The 15,015-nt window shown below is 30.8% G+C and overlaps 1 protein-coding gene and 1 long non-coding RNA gene across 2 annotated transcripts in view; one reads left to right on the top strand and one right to left on the bottom strand.

Annotated features, from left to right (window-relative positions):
• LOC148608494 (uncharacterized) overlaps positions 1-15,015 on the bottom strand; it is a 42,720-nt gene that overhangs the window by 18,536 nt on the left and 9,169 nt on the right. The window lies entirely within an intron of this gene.
• Positions 5,855-13,138, top strand: LOC148608496 (uncharacterized). The gene is made up of 3 exons (XR_015915290.1): positions 5,855-5,917; positions 9,283-9,376; positions 12,824-13,138. It is a non-coding gene; the product is annotated as an uncharacterized LOC148608496 (long non-coding RNA).

Below are 15,015 nucleotides of genomic sequence, written 5' to 3'. Positions count from 1 at the left end.
ATTCTGTTGTCTTCTTTTTTCCTATTTGTGGGGAGATGGTTTACTGCAGCAAACTAAGTAAACCACTTTTTGTGTTTGCCTTAGGTATCTGTCAAAAAAAAAAAAGAAGAAAACTCAGATACCGCCTATGGCATAGTGATTCATGATGTAGAAAAACCCACAAAACAATCCATGCTTTTTGGTTTGTATTGCTATATTTTTATGCGACAATAGCCCTTTGTGTATTCAGAACAGTATTTTTGATAAACTTACAATTTAACCTCCCACTAAAATCAACCAAATGAAGAACATGCAAAGTGTCAATTTCATGTACAATCTATATAAATTATATCTCAAAAGCGCAACTCCCAAATGAGAAACTAAGTCTGGTTTGTGGTTCGTGACTGATTTTTATAAGAAATAAGTGAATTCGATGGGTTTTTGACATGCAGGAATAATACCCTGTCTGATTTGCAGAAAGAAAATGGTACTTAATAACATTTTGGCTATGCTAATCTTGCGCAATGTTAATTTTCTTTTATTATATGTTAAGGATATTGTGTTATAGCCCTTTTGCTTATTTTGTATTACTGTTTGGAAGCGCCGTTGTCTCTTTCACCAATTTATTTTTTTAATGAAATTCGCCGATACCTAATAAATCTAATATAGTAGCCCATTTCCATATGTACCTATAGTATTGGCTTACATTAAAACCTTTTTAGTTTGTCAAAAGTACAATAAACGAATCAGATTTGTCTATCTTGCACTCTAATAAATAACAAACTGTATAAGAAAGAAAGAGAAGAAGTTGATTCAATAATACTCAAACTAGATTTGATAATTGAAAAGTAGTTGAATAATAAATCTACCGTTGTTGTTTCAAAGAGACACATTGTTAGCATAAAAAGGTCATATTCCATTTCAAATAGACACGCACAGTAATAATATTTACATATACAAAAATGCATATGCTAGATTTGATTTTCTCAAAATATATCGTAGAATTGGACAAGCTGATTTATATCAATCTAATCACATTATTACACAATAACAGGTTATTCATTATATTGGTACAATGACAATGAAAGGGACAAAAAAAATTATAAAGAACTAACAAATATATGAGCGACCTACTAAAAGTTTGGAACAGGGTCATGTATCTTCCTTTTTTTCTAGGAATTAAGTTATATTCCAGGTGTTTAACGATCAGTCATATACACATGTATAATGCTTTATTGATACGTTCTATGATGACATAGACTATTATCTCTGTACATAATTGAAGCTTGAATGTCCCAATGAGTAAATGTTAAATACTTTTTGTTGCTATTATCTTTAAAACTGCTCTTTATAAGTGTATTGAAATATAACTAGATTAAAATATTGTAATCTATACCTGTATTGGACAATTGTGGTGCATACTTAAACTTAAGAGAATACATTTCTACCTTTCAAAGTCTTCACATATCTCCATTTTTTCCCAAAATATTGTAGTTCTTGAATCTACAGGACCAAGGAGAGCCTTTCCATTTAAACACTGTTCTTTGAAAGTTTATGTGATTATGTATATTCAAAAAAATTAAAACCTTAAAAATAACACGCTGAAAGTAAAAAAAGTTCAATTGTTAAAATTTCTGAATTATTTTGCCTATAGCATTTAGTTGTTCAAAATAAAAGAAAAATACAACCATTTATTTATTTATTTATTTATTTTTGCGTGTGAAACAATTGTGATTTTATATATATAAATTCCTTGTGTAATATGTAAGGTGTGTTGTAATGGTCAGTTACAGTATCATAAACTAATGTCATTTTGTTCCATATTTGCTCTAATACCATGTTTTCCCCATAGTATGCACATGCATTCGTTTTATACAAGATGTGTCAATCTAATAATAATTTACTTAGTTGGTTAACAATGAGCATTGATCTATGGAAAAAAAAATAATATAAAATGATTGGTATGCCAACTTTTAGTAACATACGAAGTAAAGAAAAGAAGTATAAAACCGCAGCGAATCTCGCTCAAATGGTAAAAGTACTATATATTTAATCAAAAACAAATAAAAATTCGTCGTTCAAAGTTCATTTAGATTAGAAACAGTTACAAAGACCTTTGATTATCCAATCTTGTAAAGGACAGTCTATCGGCATCACGCGGAGCACGACGTAAAATTATTTGTATGATCAAGATGAAGGTTAACTTTAAAAAAAATGGGACGAAAATTTTGCATTGATACAGTAAATACGATTTTCCTTTTAATCCTACAACGTTTTTTACCATTTAAATTATTTAACCTGTCGAGCTCGTGATTACAGACTCCGAATTTACTTCAGAATACTACGGGTTTTAAATAGTACTGAAGTGAACTTCATTTTAAACCCTTTTTGATAACAAACAAATCGATTTCAAATATATTTGGGAAGAATTATGATTTAGATTTTGATGAGAAAAGTTTTTGGAAAACAAATTAAACACGTATTATAACAAGAATGGATTTGTCTAACAACCGGGTTTATTGGTAGGCTTAAAGTCCTACATTGTCAATTGTAGTCATGTTCTAAAAACACTTGCAACGGTATTTAGTAAACTTTCGCTTAAAAAGATCAAACAAATGTGTGTTTGTAACACTGTATAGCTCTCAATTTGGGCAGATAATTATTGTATTTCGTAACGGAGATATAGGGACACGATTTTTAAGGACAGTTGAGTCTAATGTATGTAGATGAAGTTGTCTTGAAACAGACAATTACTACAGTTATAATGGGAAATAGACGGTAAAGCTCTAATGCAAGTAGTGTCGCTTAAAAAAACTGTAGAAGTTTAACATGTAAAACAAAAAAAAACTAAAAACAAAAAAAAAAAAAAAAAAAAAAGCAACAAAAAAAACAACAAAAAAAAACTAAAAACCTTAAAAAAAAAAAAAAAGCAACAAAAACAACAACAAAAAAAAAAAAAACAATATAAAACAAAACAACATACAAAAGCAGATTAAAAAACTTTTTATACCTTTGTCATATCTAATTATTATCAGTTTTTCTTAGTTTTATTGTTTTTTAAACAAGAACGGTCTCATTTTTCTATATAATGAACTTGTCATCTGCGCATTCTATATTGTAGTAACAAATGCAAAGTGCTATCTTCCCATTCCTTTTTAAACGAACAAGATAACAAGATGTCACTATTAGGGTATATGAATGGAATGAGAGAACGCACGTTAACCTGCAAATGTTACTGTAATATTAATGGTTCAGATATAGGCCATGTATGCACATACTATTCAAGGGCATTTTTGTCTGGTAAATTATTATGTAACATGCGAAATGTATAATTACAACAAACAAAAGCTAGATTACGCAGGAGAATGTTTGCTGCTTTGAAACTAATGCAGACCTTCAAACATATGATATGTACCGAAATAGTAGCAATGACACATCAAACATATTTATTATACAAAGAAAGGCTTGTATTATTCTTTTTTTATCAATGCACTACCATCTTAAAATTGTTACCGTGCAAATGAAAGGTTACTCATTGAAACTTGAGTGCAAAAAAAAATCAAAATTTAAGTTATTGATATAAAATTAATATTTTTGTGTTTTTAAATCCATTGGGTCAATGCCACTGATGGTTGACTTGGGGGCCAAGGGGGTATTTATTAGACCAGTAGTTAAATCTCTTTGACTTGAATTATATCAAAGATTGTTCAACAAATTTTGCAATGATACAAAATTCCACCCTATAAAATTTGAAAACTTCCTTGTATTTGGAGGTTGGTACCCTACCGGTGCACCTGGTCCATGCTCCCAGTTTTTAGTGGAGTCCGAGTTGATCATTTGCTTTTGTTGCTTTGTATGTAGGATTTTAGTTACTGTATGTTCTTTGTGTATGTTTGTTTTCCTTGTCTGGTCTTTGTCCCTGGCTTACATTCTTTTGATTACCGCTATAACCTCGGTTCCCTTGATTACTCTTAGAACGTCTTCAGGCTGCATCTGGATTTCTATGTCGATTCATCTATGAATGTTACATGTATATATGCGTCCGATGAATTTGGTTTTATTGCTGCTGAAAAAGGTCATTTCTTGTAACATCTTTACGGCATGTCAAAATTTTACATCATTTATATAATTTTTTTTTACTTTCATGTTGAAACCGTTGGATTGAACCCGCTGCTTGAGTTACACCAGGTCTTCATAGCAAAGATTCATTCCTTTTGAAAGGCTTTATAAACTTTGATTTCTTCCAAAATTTTCGTAGTTCTTCAATTTGAAGGAACGTAAGAGCTTTTTCTTTTAGTTGTTTCATTATATGAATGCGTGTATCTAATTTTATCCAATTATTTCCTTTAAAAACTTATAGACAATGAAAAATGTGCATTTTGGAAAAAAAATGAAACTAATTGCTCATATCTTGGTATTGCACAAAATAAGATATTAAAAGAAAATTAAATCCGGAACAAAACCATATAACATCGCGCAAAACTGGTAAAACATTTTGTGTGAAAAAAATGAAATATTTCATTGTTCTTTGTTTAAGGTTCAATTAAAATTGAAATAGACACAAGGAGTTTTTACTATCCTATCATGTAAATGACACCATGTACGTATCACGCGGGGCGTCAAATCTCTGATCAAACGGAAGGTTAACATAGATAACATTCAATAAAACTGGAACGATTGTTTCTTATTCATACAGTAAATAGGCTTTATGTAAAGTTGTCAATTCGTGGAAATGACCTTTTTTTCATTTCAGATAATTTGAAAGTACAATGCGACCACCTGGTATTTACAGACTCGAACTATATTCAAGAATACTGCATGACGTAAATTGTTTTTTTTTTCAATTTGAACTAATGGATAAAGAAACAATTAATGATTATCACTTTGAAATTAATTAGAGCTTTATCATCATATGGTACACATAATAAATAACTAGAATCATTCAATGGAAAATAAATTAAAAAAAATGCGACAAATAAGAAAAAAAAAGCAAAAAAAAATTAATAATAATAAACAAGTACCCCTCCTCATTCCAAAAATAAACATAAAACAATTCAGGTTTAAGTCCGAAGTCCGGACATACGAACGAAATTAAGGGTGATACTACAAGTATCAATGCCACCAACTAATGAAGCCTTTTAAAAACAAAACCTTAAATCATATAGGTTTTTTTTTAATTATGCCAATCAATTTGGATATACATAATTTCATTTTTTATTGAAAATTAACAATTGCATAATTGTACTTGATAGAGCAATTATATTGTCAACAAAACCATATTCTTGAAAGCTCCTCTGACATAAGCGTGTTTGATTAACTGCCTTCAAAATCATCTTTGTAATTTACCACTTAAATTCCAATCAATGAGTCAAGTGTATACCAGGTAGTCCTTTGCTCGTTAAAATGTATCTGTTTCAATAGGACGAAACAAAAACTGTTGGTATACGGAAATTGTCAAAACCTTTTTAGGGTTTAAATCGTTTGTCATGCCATTAGGTCAAAATAACAAAAATGGTTGATTTTGTGTCCATCAGATTAGACTTGAAAACGAAATGTTTCAAATTTCAAGCGATGTTTTGGTCGATATTTGAGTCGAGGAATGGTTTGACGAAAATCATTTTTTTTCAAAGCCGTGCACAGATGTCAGTCATATAATAAATTAGTAAAAGTAAAAACGATATAGTCGAGTATATTTATTTTCGAAGAATATCTAAATTGGTTAAGGGAACGTTGGCGAATTCAAAAATGCACGAACGAAAAATAATAAGAACTATTAATGCGTGATGTAAATGTTTTGTCGTCAATGTACTTGTTGATTTCATCAAATGTCGGTATATTTAACACGAGAATAAATGTTTGTTATATCTATGATCATATATGATGTTATCAAGCCGAATGGTTTTAGTGTTTGACTTATTATTATACACGCTGATATCAGGTAAAACAAAATATAATACCTTTAATGATAACATTTATTATGTATCAACTGAACCTTTGAAGACGCACTGGTCATCTTAAAACAATTTAACCCTTAATTAGTAGCCATAGATTTTTTGATACAAGATAGCCCATCTACTCCATATAATATTAAGATATCAAGTTGGCCACAAAACGAACGGCCCATTATGTCCATAGAAAATAATAATAATAATAATAATAATAAAGAATGTAGACCTTCAAACATATTTTCATACAAACGCAGTAGCAATCAACAATCATTAGTTAAAAAGTAGTATTTATATGCACGTATTAAGTGATTAAAATTAAGAATAAAATGAGGAAAAAAAAATTAAAAAGTGTGTTTTTACAATTTCAGTTAAATACACACTACTATTTGTAGAATAATCAATTGCCTATCTGTGATGAAGTTTGAAAAAAAAATAATAATGGATGAATCTATTGAACTCTATATTATTGAATATAATCTACAATAGGTAGGATTGAAAATTGAGCTTTTTATCCTTATTTACGTATAAACATATTTTTCAGTTTTGTTTTATGGCACCAAATCCAAAGTATTGTATCTAGTTCTCATTGTTTTAAAAAGAAAACAAGATTGTAACTAACAATAGGCCTTAGGATACATAAATGAAACGTGAAAACGCATCTTAACCTGCAAATGTTTTCTTAAATATTTAAAATAGTTCATGTAGAGACCACTTTTACACATATTATTCAAGATTATTTCTGTCTGATAAATTATTATGTAACATGTGAAATGTATAGTAACACACCACTCAAGCTAGATTTACGCAGAAATAATATGCTTTAACAACCATGCATACCTTCAAACATTTTTTTGTATACAAACACAGTAGCAATGACACATTTAAAACTATTCATCCTACAAAAAAACAAATTATTGTTTTTTTAAATGCACTAAGAACTTAAAATGATCATGCTGCTGATGACAGGCTAAGCAACATTCCTTCAGCACCTTCGTATAGAGTTATCATATCACAACTCATACATTATGCCAGAGCTTGCCGTAACTACGTAAGACGTTGTGTATTGAGCTATATCTAGAAAATCTTAAAATTAGACTTCTTGAACAGGGTTATGTTGCTACAAGATTGAAGTCATCACTACATGTTTTATGGTCGTCTTCATGAACTTGTGGATCATTAAGGTATAACCATCAGTAACATGAAAACTGATTAATTCAACATGTCATAGTTTTCTATTCCGTTTTCATGTGCCCTGGACTTAACTTTTTATGAGCAACTCGGCAGGTGTTTCTTGAAAAAAAAAACAACAGAATACGTTTACCCCAGCGCTGCACCTGGTCCATGCTCCCATCTTTTAGTGGAGTCCTAGTTGCTCATTGGCTTTTGTTACTTTTTGTGTATTATTTTATTCACTAAATTGCCTGCGTTGTGTTTGTCTGTTTTCCACATCTGGTCTTTTTCGCTGGAATCCGGTTCCCTTGATTACTCATTGAAACACATGTACAGAAAATCCACATTTACAATATTTATATAACATTAATATCTTTGTATCTTCAAAATGTCGTGTCTATGCCAATTTTAGCAGAGCCAAGGGGGTATTCAGTAGTTCCTGACTTAAATAATATCAAAGATTGTTAACCAAATTTTGCACTTACTAAAGCATGCGTCAAAGTCTGCAGTTTTGTTTTGTTCTGTTTAAATAACGACTTGACAGGTAATAGGGCATTAAACTAACCAATTTTTCTGTCCTCTTTTTGCTACTATAGAATTTTTTTTTCTTTTCTACCAAAATATTAAACTTCATCTGCCTTTGATTTTCATTTCATGATTTCTAAGTATAAACTGAATGAAACAATGAACAAGCCAACTGAGAGCTATGAAGTGTTATAAACATACATTAATTTTGTCTTCTGTTTTTCCTAATTTGTTTGTCATAAATACAATTTTTTCCATTGCCGAATATTCTTTGTTTTCAAATAACTGGGTTCACAAATGAAGCTCACTTTGGTATTATTTAGACACGTAGTATTTGGGAGTGTAATCATGGATTCTGCACATCGTACTGTTGTACATTTGAAATAGATATGGTATCCTTTGTTTTAAAACAGCTGGGTTCACAAATGAAGGTCACTTTGGTATATCTTAGACAGATAATATTCAGGAGTGTAATCATAGGTTCTGCACATTATACTGTTGTATTATCAGAAATGATAATTCTTTTTTTTTTTGCTTTTTTTTTGTTTGTTTTTCGTTTTAGTTTAAAATAGACGTTTTGCAGTTGTTGTTTTCGAATTAAAAGTATTTTCAGATTTTTCCATTGTCAAGTCTCTGTGAATATAAACCTTGTCATAACGAACCGTTTGCCTTCTACAGGTAACTCACGGTCAAATGGGCAAAACTAATACTATAATGCAAGGTGTAAAAGGCCCCAACATGAATGATGTAAAACTACGCAAAAGTCCAAAATATACCTTATCAATAGAAAAATATATAAACCGAATAACAATGAAGATAAAAAACGACAACAACTGGACTAGAGGTTTCTGACTTGGGGCAGGCGCATAAAGTATGTGGCGGAGTTAAACATGTCTTTGAGCGCTAAACCCTTCCCTAATCTAGGACAGTGATGGGAAAATGCAACAATAAAACCAAAAAAATATGGCAAATTCAGATTTAATTGTTGAGATCAAAATAGAATACAAACTCCTAAACAGATTATGCAAAAGGCTGTTAGTGTAAGCTAGTTCAGTTCACAAGCAAATGTTTTTTGCAGACCTTATTTTCTCAGACAAAAGTATCATGAAAACACGTTCAACATGATTTAGTGAAAATGTACCATAAAAGGTACTGACAGAAAGATATTTTTTTACTTAGAACAAACATGGGGCGTTTGGTTTGTGACCCTCTAGTTCTCTTGGAATTATATGGAGTGAATTGACCATTATGTATGAATAAAAGGGCTACCCTTATTTCAGCCTATTACATTAGATAAAAAGATATGGAGAATATTACGTAACATATGAAATGTATACTTACACACCACACAAGCTAGATTTACGTAGGAACATATGTTTGATCGTACCATTTAGCTGCTTTGAAAACTATGCAAATTTACTAACATATTTAATATAAAAGCATACCAGCAATGACAATTTCAACATTATTTAATCATACTAAGTAAGAAATTCCTTTTTTCTATTAATCAATGCACTACAAACTTGATCATGATCATGCTGCTGTTACAGGTTACTCCTTGAACCATGTGCCCTTGAACCATGTGTCCTTGAACCATGTGTCAAAAATAAAAATTTACTCTATTTATATAAAATAGATCTTTTTATTTTTAAACCATTAGATCCATGTCATTGATGGTGGACCTAAGGGCCAAGGGGATATTCATCAAACCAGCACTTAGACCTTCCTGGAATCATATCAATGACTATAATAATGTAAGAGAGAAAAATATAACAATATATTTGTTGACATACGAACAGATACACAAACACAAAGACCACAGTATGCCTCCTAGAAGGCAGGAAAATCAATATAAGAAAAAAGGCAAATCAAAACATTACAAACAAAAAACAAAGGAAACAATATATACATAAAAAACAAACAAACAAACAAATATACAAAAAATAATATCTAGTTTTCTTAACAAAACATTTTCTGTAATACACATGACATTATTATTAATGTAAATTCAAAATAGTCACAAGAATTTTTGAGAAGGCAACTTGCGAGCGATACCACATTTCTTTTCGTCATAAGAAACAATGTTCGTCAAATAAAATGTCATCAGGTATAAGACGAGTAACTTCCGATAAAACCGGAACGGTAAAAATACACTGATATTGTAAATAAGATTTCAGAAAATTTGTCAATTCATAGAAAGGATATTTATTTAGGACAAATAAGATATGACTTTATCATTTTGATAATATGGAGACAAACATTCGTTAATTTAACGTGGGATATTCTCTAGATATTGCTGAACAAAACAACCGTCTAAAGTATCATAGTGTAATAGACTGAAATAAGAGTGGTCCGTTTGCCTGTGACTGTAGTCAAGAAAATATCATGTCTAAATGCATAGTTTTATTGATACATGATGGTCAATTCACTCAATATTATTCCAATAGAACTAGAAAGCCACAGAACAAACACCCAATGTATGCCCATAGGAAATATTCTGTTCTTGTCAATACTTTTTATCTCGACATTTGCACGCAGATTTTATATTTATTAGTCATTTCATACTGAATACTGTTTTAACGTGTCTTTATGGACATTTTTGTCTGCGAAAGTGCTTATCAGTTGGCTTTGGATTTAAACTAGCTTTCAAAAACAACGAACACTCTTTTGATGTAGTAGCAGCTTGTTGTCTTTTGTATAATTTATTAAGTTGCTTGTATTATGTACCGATCTCAATATCTCAATAGTTAAATCGCCAAATTATTATAGCTCGTTTTATTGTATTTTCCTACCGTTGTTACAGGTTAAGGAGAGTATTGAGCGCTCACAGACAGGTTTAATCCCGCCACATACTTTATGTGCCTGTCCCAAGAAAACCTGTAGTTCAGTAGTTGTCGTTGTTTTTTTTTTATTTTCATTATAATTCGTTTTACGTTTTTTTTTCTATTGATTATGTCGATTTTCGACTTTTTCGTAATTTCATATCATTTATGTTTGGGTCTGAAACTACGGAAAAGCCAAAAATAGAAAATATCTATCTGAAGCAACAGTGATATAGTTTTATCATTTCTAATATTGCAACGGTGCAATGAACAGAAACTATGATTTCAGACACGAGATATACTACTGAATACTACGTGTCTAAACTTGTGAGCTTCATTCGTGGTCCCAATATTTTGAAACATAGAATAGCATATCTATGTCGAATCTATCTGCAAATGAGAAGAACTGTAATTTGGTATTAATGACAATTGTTTAGGGAGAAACAGGTAAAACAGGTATAGGTTCGTTTTTACTTGAATGCAATCCGGAAAATCTTCCAACGTCACTAATAAGACTTTACCTTCAAAAGACAAAATAATATGTGTTTGTAACATTTCATAGCTCTCAATTGGTTTGTTCATTATTTCATTTTTATACTAAGAGATCATAACACAAAATCTAAATGCAAATGAAGCATAATATATTGCAACAACCGCTACAGTTTCAGAAATGACAGAAACATTAGTTAGTGTAACACTATATTACCTTTCATGTAATTTTAAATGAAAAAAAAAAGAAAAAAAAAAAAAAAAAAAAAAAAAAAAAACAGCACCTTGACGTGTACTTTAATTTTTTATGGTATTTAAAACAATCATTAGTTACTAAAGCAGTGTTTCGTAAATACAGGTTTCCCGTTAGCAAAATTAAGGATAAAAGGAGAAAGAAATCAATTTTGTTTTCTTTTTTTTTACAATTTCAGTTAAATACATCTTACAAAATGTATTTATATGCACATATGAAAAGCATTATCCTTTGATTTGAAGACTAAACAATTACATTTTAAAAAAAAATTCAAGTAAAATACATGATACTATCTGTAAGATAATCAATAGCATATTTGTGGTTATGATTGAAATGGAAAAAAATGGTAAACCTGTTGAAATGTATATTAAATAACAACCTACATTAGGTAGGATTTAAAATTTAGCTTTTTATCGTTATTTACGTATTTATATATTTTCCTAAGTTTTGGTTTTGAACAAGAATTGTTTTTTGTACATGAATTTCACCTAAAAGCGCATGTTAACCTGCAAATATTTACTTAAATATTAATAGTTTTGTTTGTAAGAAGAGAAAAAAAAACTATAATACTTCATGCACAGTATTATTTTGTCACCTCCATTTAAATGTAACATGGTAACAAGATTGTCACTATAGAGGAACATTAATGACACGAGAAAAGCATGTTAATTAACATACAAATACTTAATTTGATATTAATAGTCCATGTATGCATATATCAAAAGAGGACATTTCTGTCTGATAAATTGTTAAGTAACATATGGAATGTATCGTTACACACCACACAAGTTAGAGTTTTTTTTTACCATTTATCTGCTTTGAAAACGACGCATATTTTTATATTCAAACATTGTACATGTGGTGGTAATGACAAATTTAAAATTATTTATCTTACAAAGAAATTCTTATTGTTTTTTTGAACAATGCACTACCATTTTAAAAAAGATTGTGCTGCAGATGACAGATGACTCATTAAATACCTTTTAATACCAATTTACTTATATGTAGTTGGTAAATAATGAGCTTTGATAAATTGATAAAAAAAAACAGAAAACAAACAAACAAACAAACAAAAACCAACCAACCAAACAAACAAACAATCAAAAAAACAAACACAAAACAAAAAAAAAAACAAAAACAAAAAAACAAAAAAAAACAAAAAAAAACAAAAATAAAAAAAAAATCAAAAAAACAAAAACAAAACAAAAACAAAAGCAAAAAAAAAAAAAACAAAAACAAAAAAAAAAAAAAAAAAAAAAACAAAACAAAAATAAAAATAATCATAAATTTTGTTAGGTTTCTCAGGCTTATTAAATGTCTCGTAAAAAGATATGAAAATAAAACTATTACCGGAGCAAAACCATACTAAATGTGCAAAAATGAAAGAACACATCTTCGTACAACATTTTGTTAATTTTAGAAGCGGCACAAGGACCTTTGATTATCCAATCTTATGAATGACACTATGTCAGTGTTATGCGGGAAGTCAATTCTCTGATCAAATGGAAGGTTATCTGATACGAGTTACAATAACACTGGTAATTACGTATCTATCAGTACATAGAATGTATGTGAAGTAGTCGATTTGAGAAATAGGACTCTGTTTAAGCGTGAAATATGTAATTTTATCTTTTCAGATATGTTGAAGGTACAATGGGATTAACTGATAACTACAGACTTGAGATGTATTCCAGACTTTAATTTTCATTTTGAAGACATAAAGACACGATTAGTTATTTATCTTTTTTGAAACAAATTTTTCCTGTCAACTTGCCAAGCGGTTCTGCAATCGTTGCGAGATTTGATATTTATTTAGCACAAAAATTAACTAATCTCAAGAAAGATTTGACACTTGCTGGTGTCGTTGGCATCTCGAAATTACGCACTGCTTCGATCTTGTTTGTATCAGGTTGGACAACATCTTTTGATAACAAATGTCCCATGAATTTCAATTGTGTTTTGTTGAACTTGCATTTGCCTCGGTTCAAGATTAGATTCTTTTCACGGAGTCGGGTAAGCAATGCACGAAGTGTTTTGTCATGTTCTTCTTGGTTTTGCGCATAGATGATTACATCGTCGGCAATATTTTTACAACCTGGTATGACTTGTATTGTCTGCTCAATAACACGTTATTGTTACTCGGTAGTGGAATTAATTCCAAAACATTAGTCTCTTGAATGGATCTGTGATATTTTCTCGACTAGATCTAAACCAATCTTTTCATTAGATAGAATTAGAGAATTAGAAGAAGAGTCGCGTTATATCACCACATTCGTATGTCACAAATTACAGGCCTTTGTGACATACGAATGTGGTGATATAACGCGACTCTTCTTCTAATTCTCTAACTCTATCTAATGAAAAGATTGGTTTAGATCTGTTCGAGAAAATATCACAGATCCATTCATTTGTTGCAGAACATCCTCTATATTTGGAATGAAAAACGTTCTCTCTGAACAGCTACGTTTGCTTGTCCCATGTCTATGCACAGACGAACTTCAATGTTTGTCTTAGGCACTATTAACAAGCCTGGAACCCATGGTGTCGGACCACTGACTTTCTTCATTACGTCGGAATCCTCCAGTTCTTTTATTTTTATTCTACTTGTTTTCTCATTTTAAACGGTATCGTTCGTACTGGCTGAGCTAAAGGTTTTATTGATTTGTCTATGTGCAATTTCAATTAAGTCTTTAAGTTTACCAAGACCTACAAATCTGTCCTGAAATGAACTGATTATCGTGACTGTGTTGGAGTTAGAAAGGTTGTTGCCACTATTTATTATTTCGATGTCGAACTATCCTGAATCAGTATCAGTTTTATAGCCAATTAACTGCCTTCCATTTCCGTTAATTATGTGAAATTCTACATCATGCTTGTTATCTTTGAACATTTTTTTGTTGATTTTGTCTTGCACATTTTTGCAAAATGTCCGATTTTTCCACATTTACGACATGAAATATTTCGAAATATTCTGCAATCTATTCCGTAACGTCCCGTATTTCCATATCTTTACATTCACCAGTTGCGTGTGACAATCTTTTCCCTATATTTTCCGATACGATTTCGGAGCAACTCGAAGTTTGAATTGCTTCGGCTTTTGTCTGATTTTGTTTATTTCTGGATCTTCTATACACGGCTATTAACCTATTCTTTTACTCTTATGAGGCTGACTTTATAGCTAATCTGATCAGGAAGAAAGAATATCGTTTGGCTAGATCCTTCAATCTCAGTTTCCGCTATATAGATGACGTAAAGGATACAACAGACACTGTGAAGTCAGCCTCATATCTTGACCTACACTTAGAAATCGATTGTAATGGAAAACTACTGAGCAAACTTTACGACAAACGTGATGACTTTTCATTCAGAATTGTCAACTTTCCTTTCATCTGTGGCAACTTCCCTTCGGCACCTGCGTATGGAGTATTCATATCACAACTCATACGATATGTTAGAGCTTGCCAAAACTACGCAGTCTTATTGTATCGCGCTAGATGTCTAACAAATAGGCCTCTGGAACAGGGTTATGTTGCTACAAGATTGAAGTCATCACTACAGAAGTTTTATGATCGTCATCATGAATCGTTATGGTTTATCCATCTGCACCATAAAAACTGATTTATTCAACGGGTCATAGTTTTCCTTTCCTCGTTTGTCTACCCCGGACTTAACTTTTATTAGCAACTCGGCGGGTGTTTCTGGAAAAGCAGAGAACGCTTACCCTACCGGTGCACCCGGTCGATGCTCCCTGTTTTTAGTGGAGTCCGAGTTGCTCATTTGCTTTTGTTACTTTGTATGTATGATTTTAGTTACTTTATGTTCTTTGTTG

The sequence above is a fragment of the Perna viridis genome, chromosome 9 (assembly GCF_037379345.1).
Source record: "Perna viridis isolate PV_CMFRI_1.1 ecotype Kerala chromosome 9, ASM3737934v1, whole genome shotgun sequence".
NCBI classification, from domain to species: Eukaryota; Metazoa; Mollusca; class Bivalvia; order Mytilida; family Mytilidae; genus Perna; species Perna viridis.
Note: the sequence above shows the minus strand (reverse complement) of the source record. Positions and strands in the feature narration are given on the sequence as shown.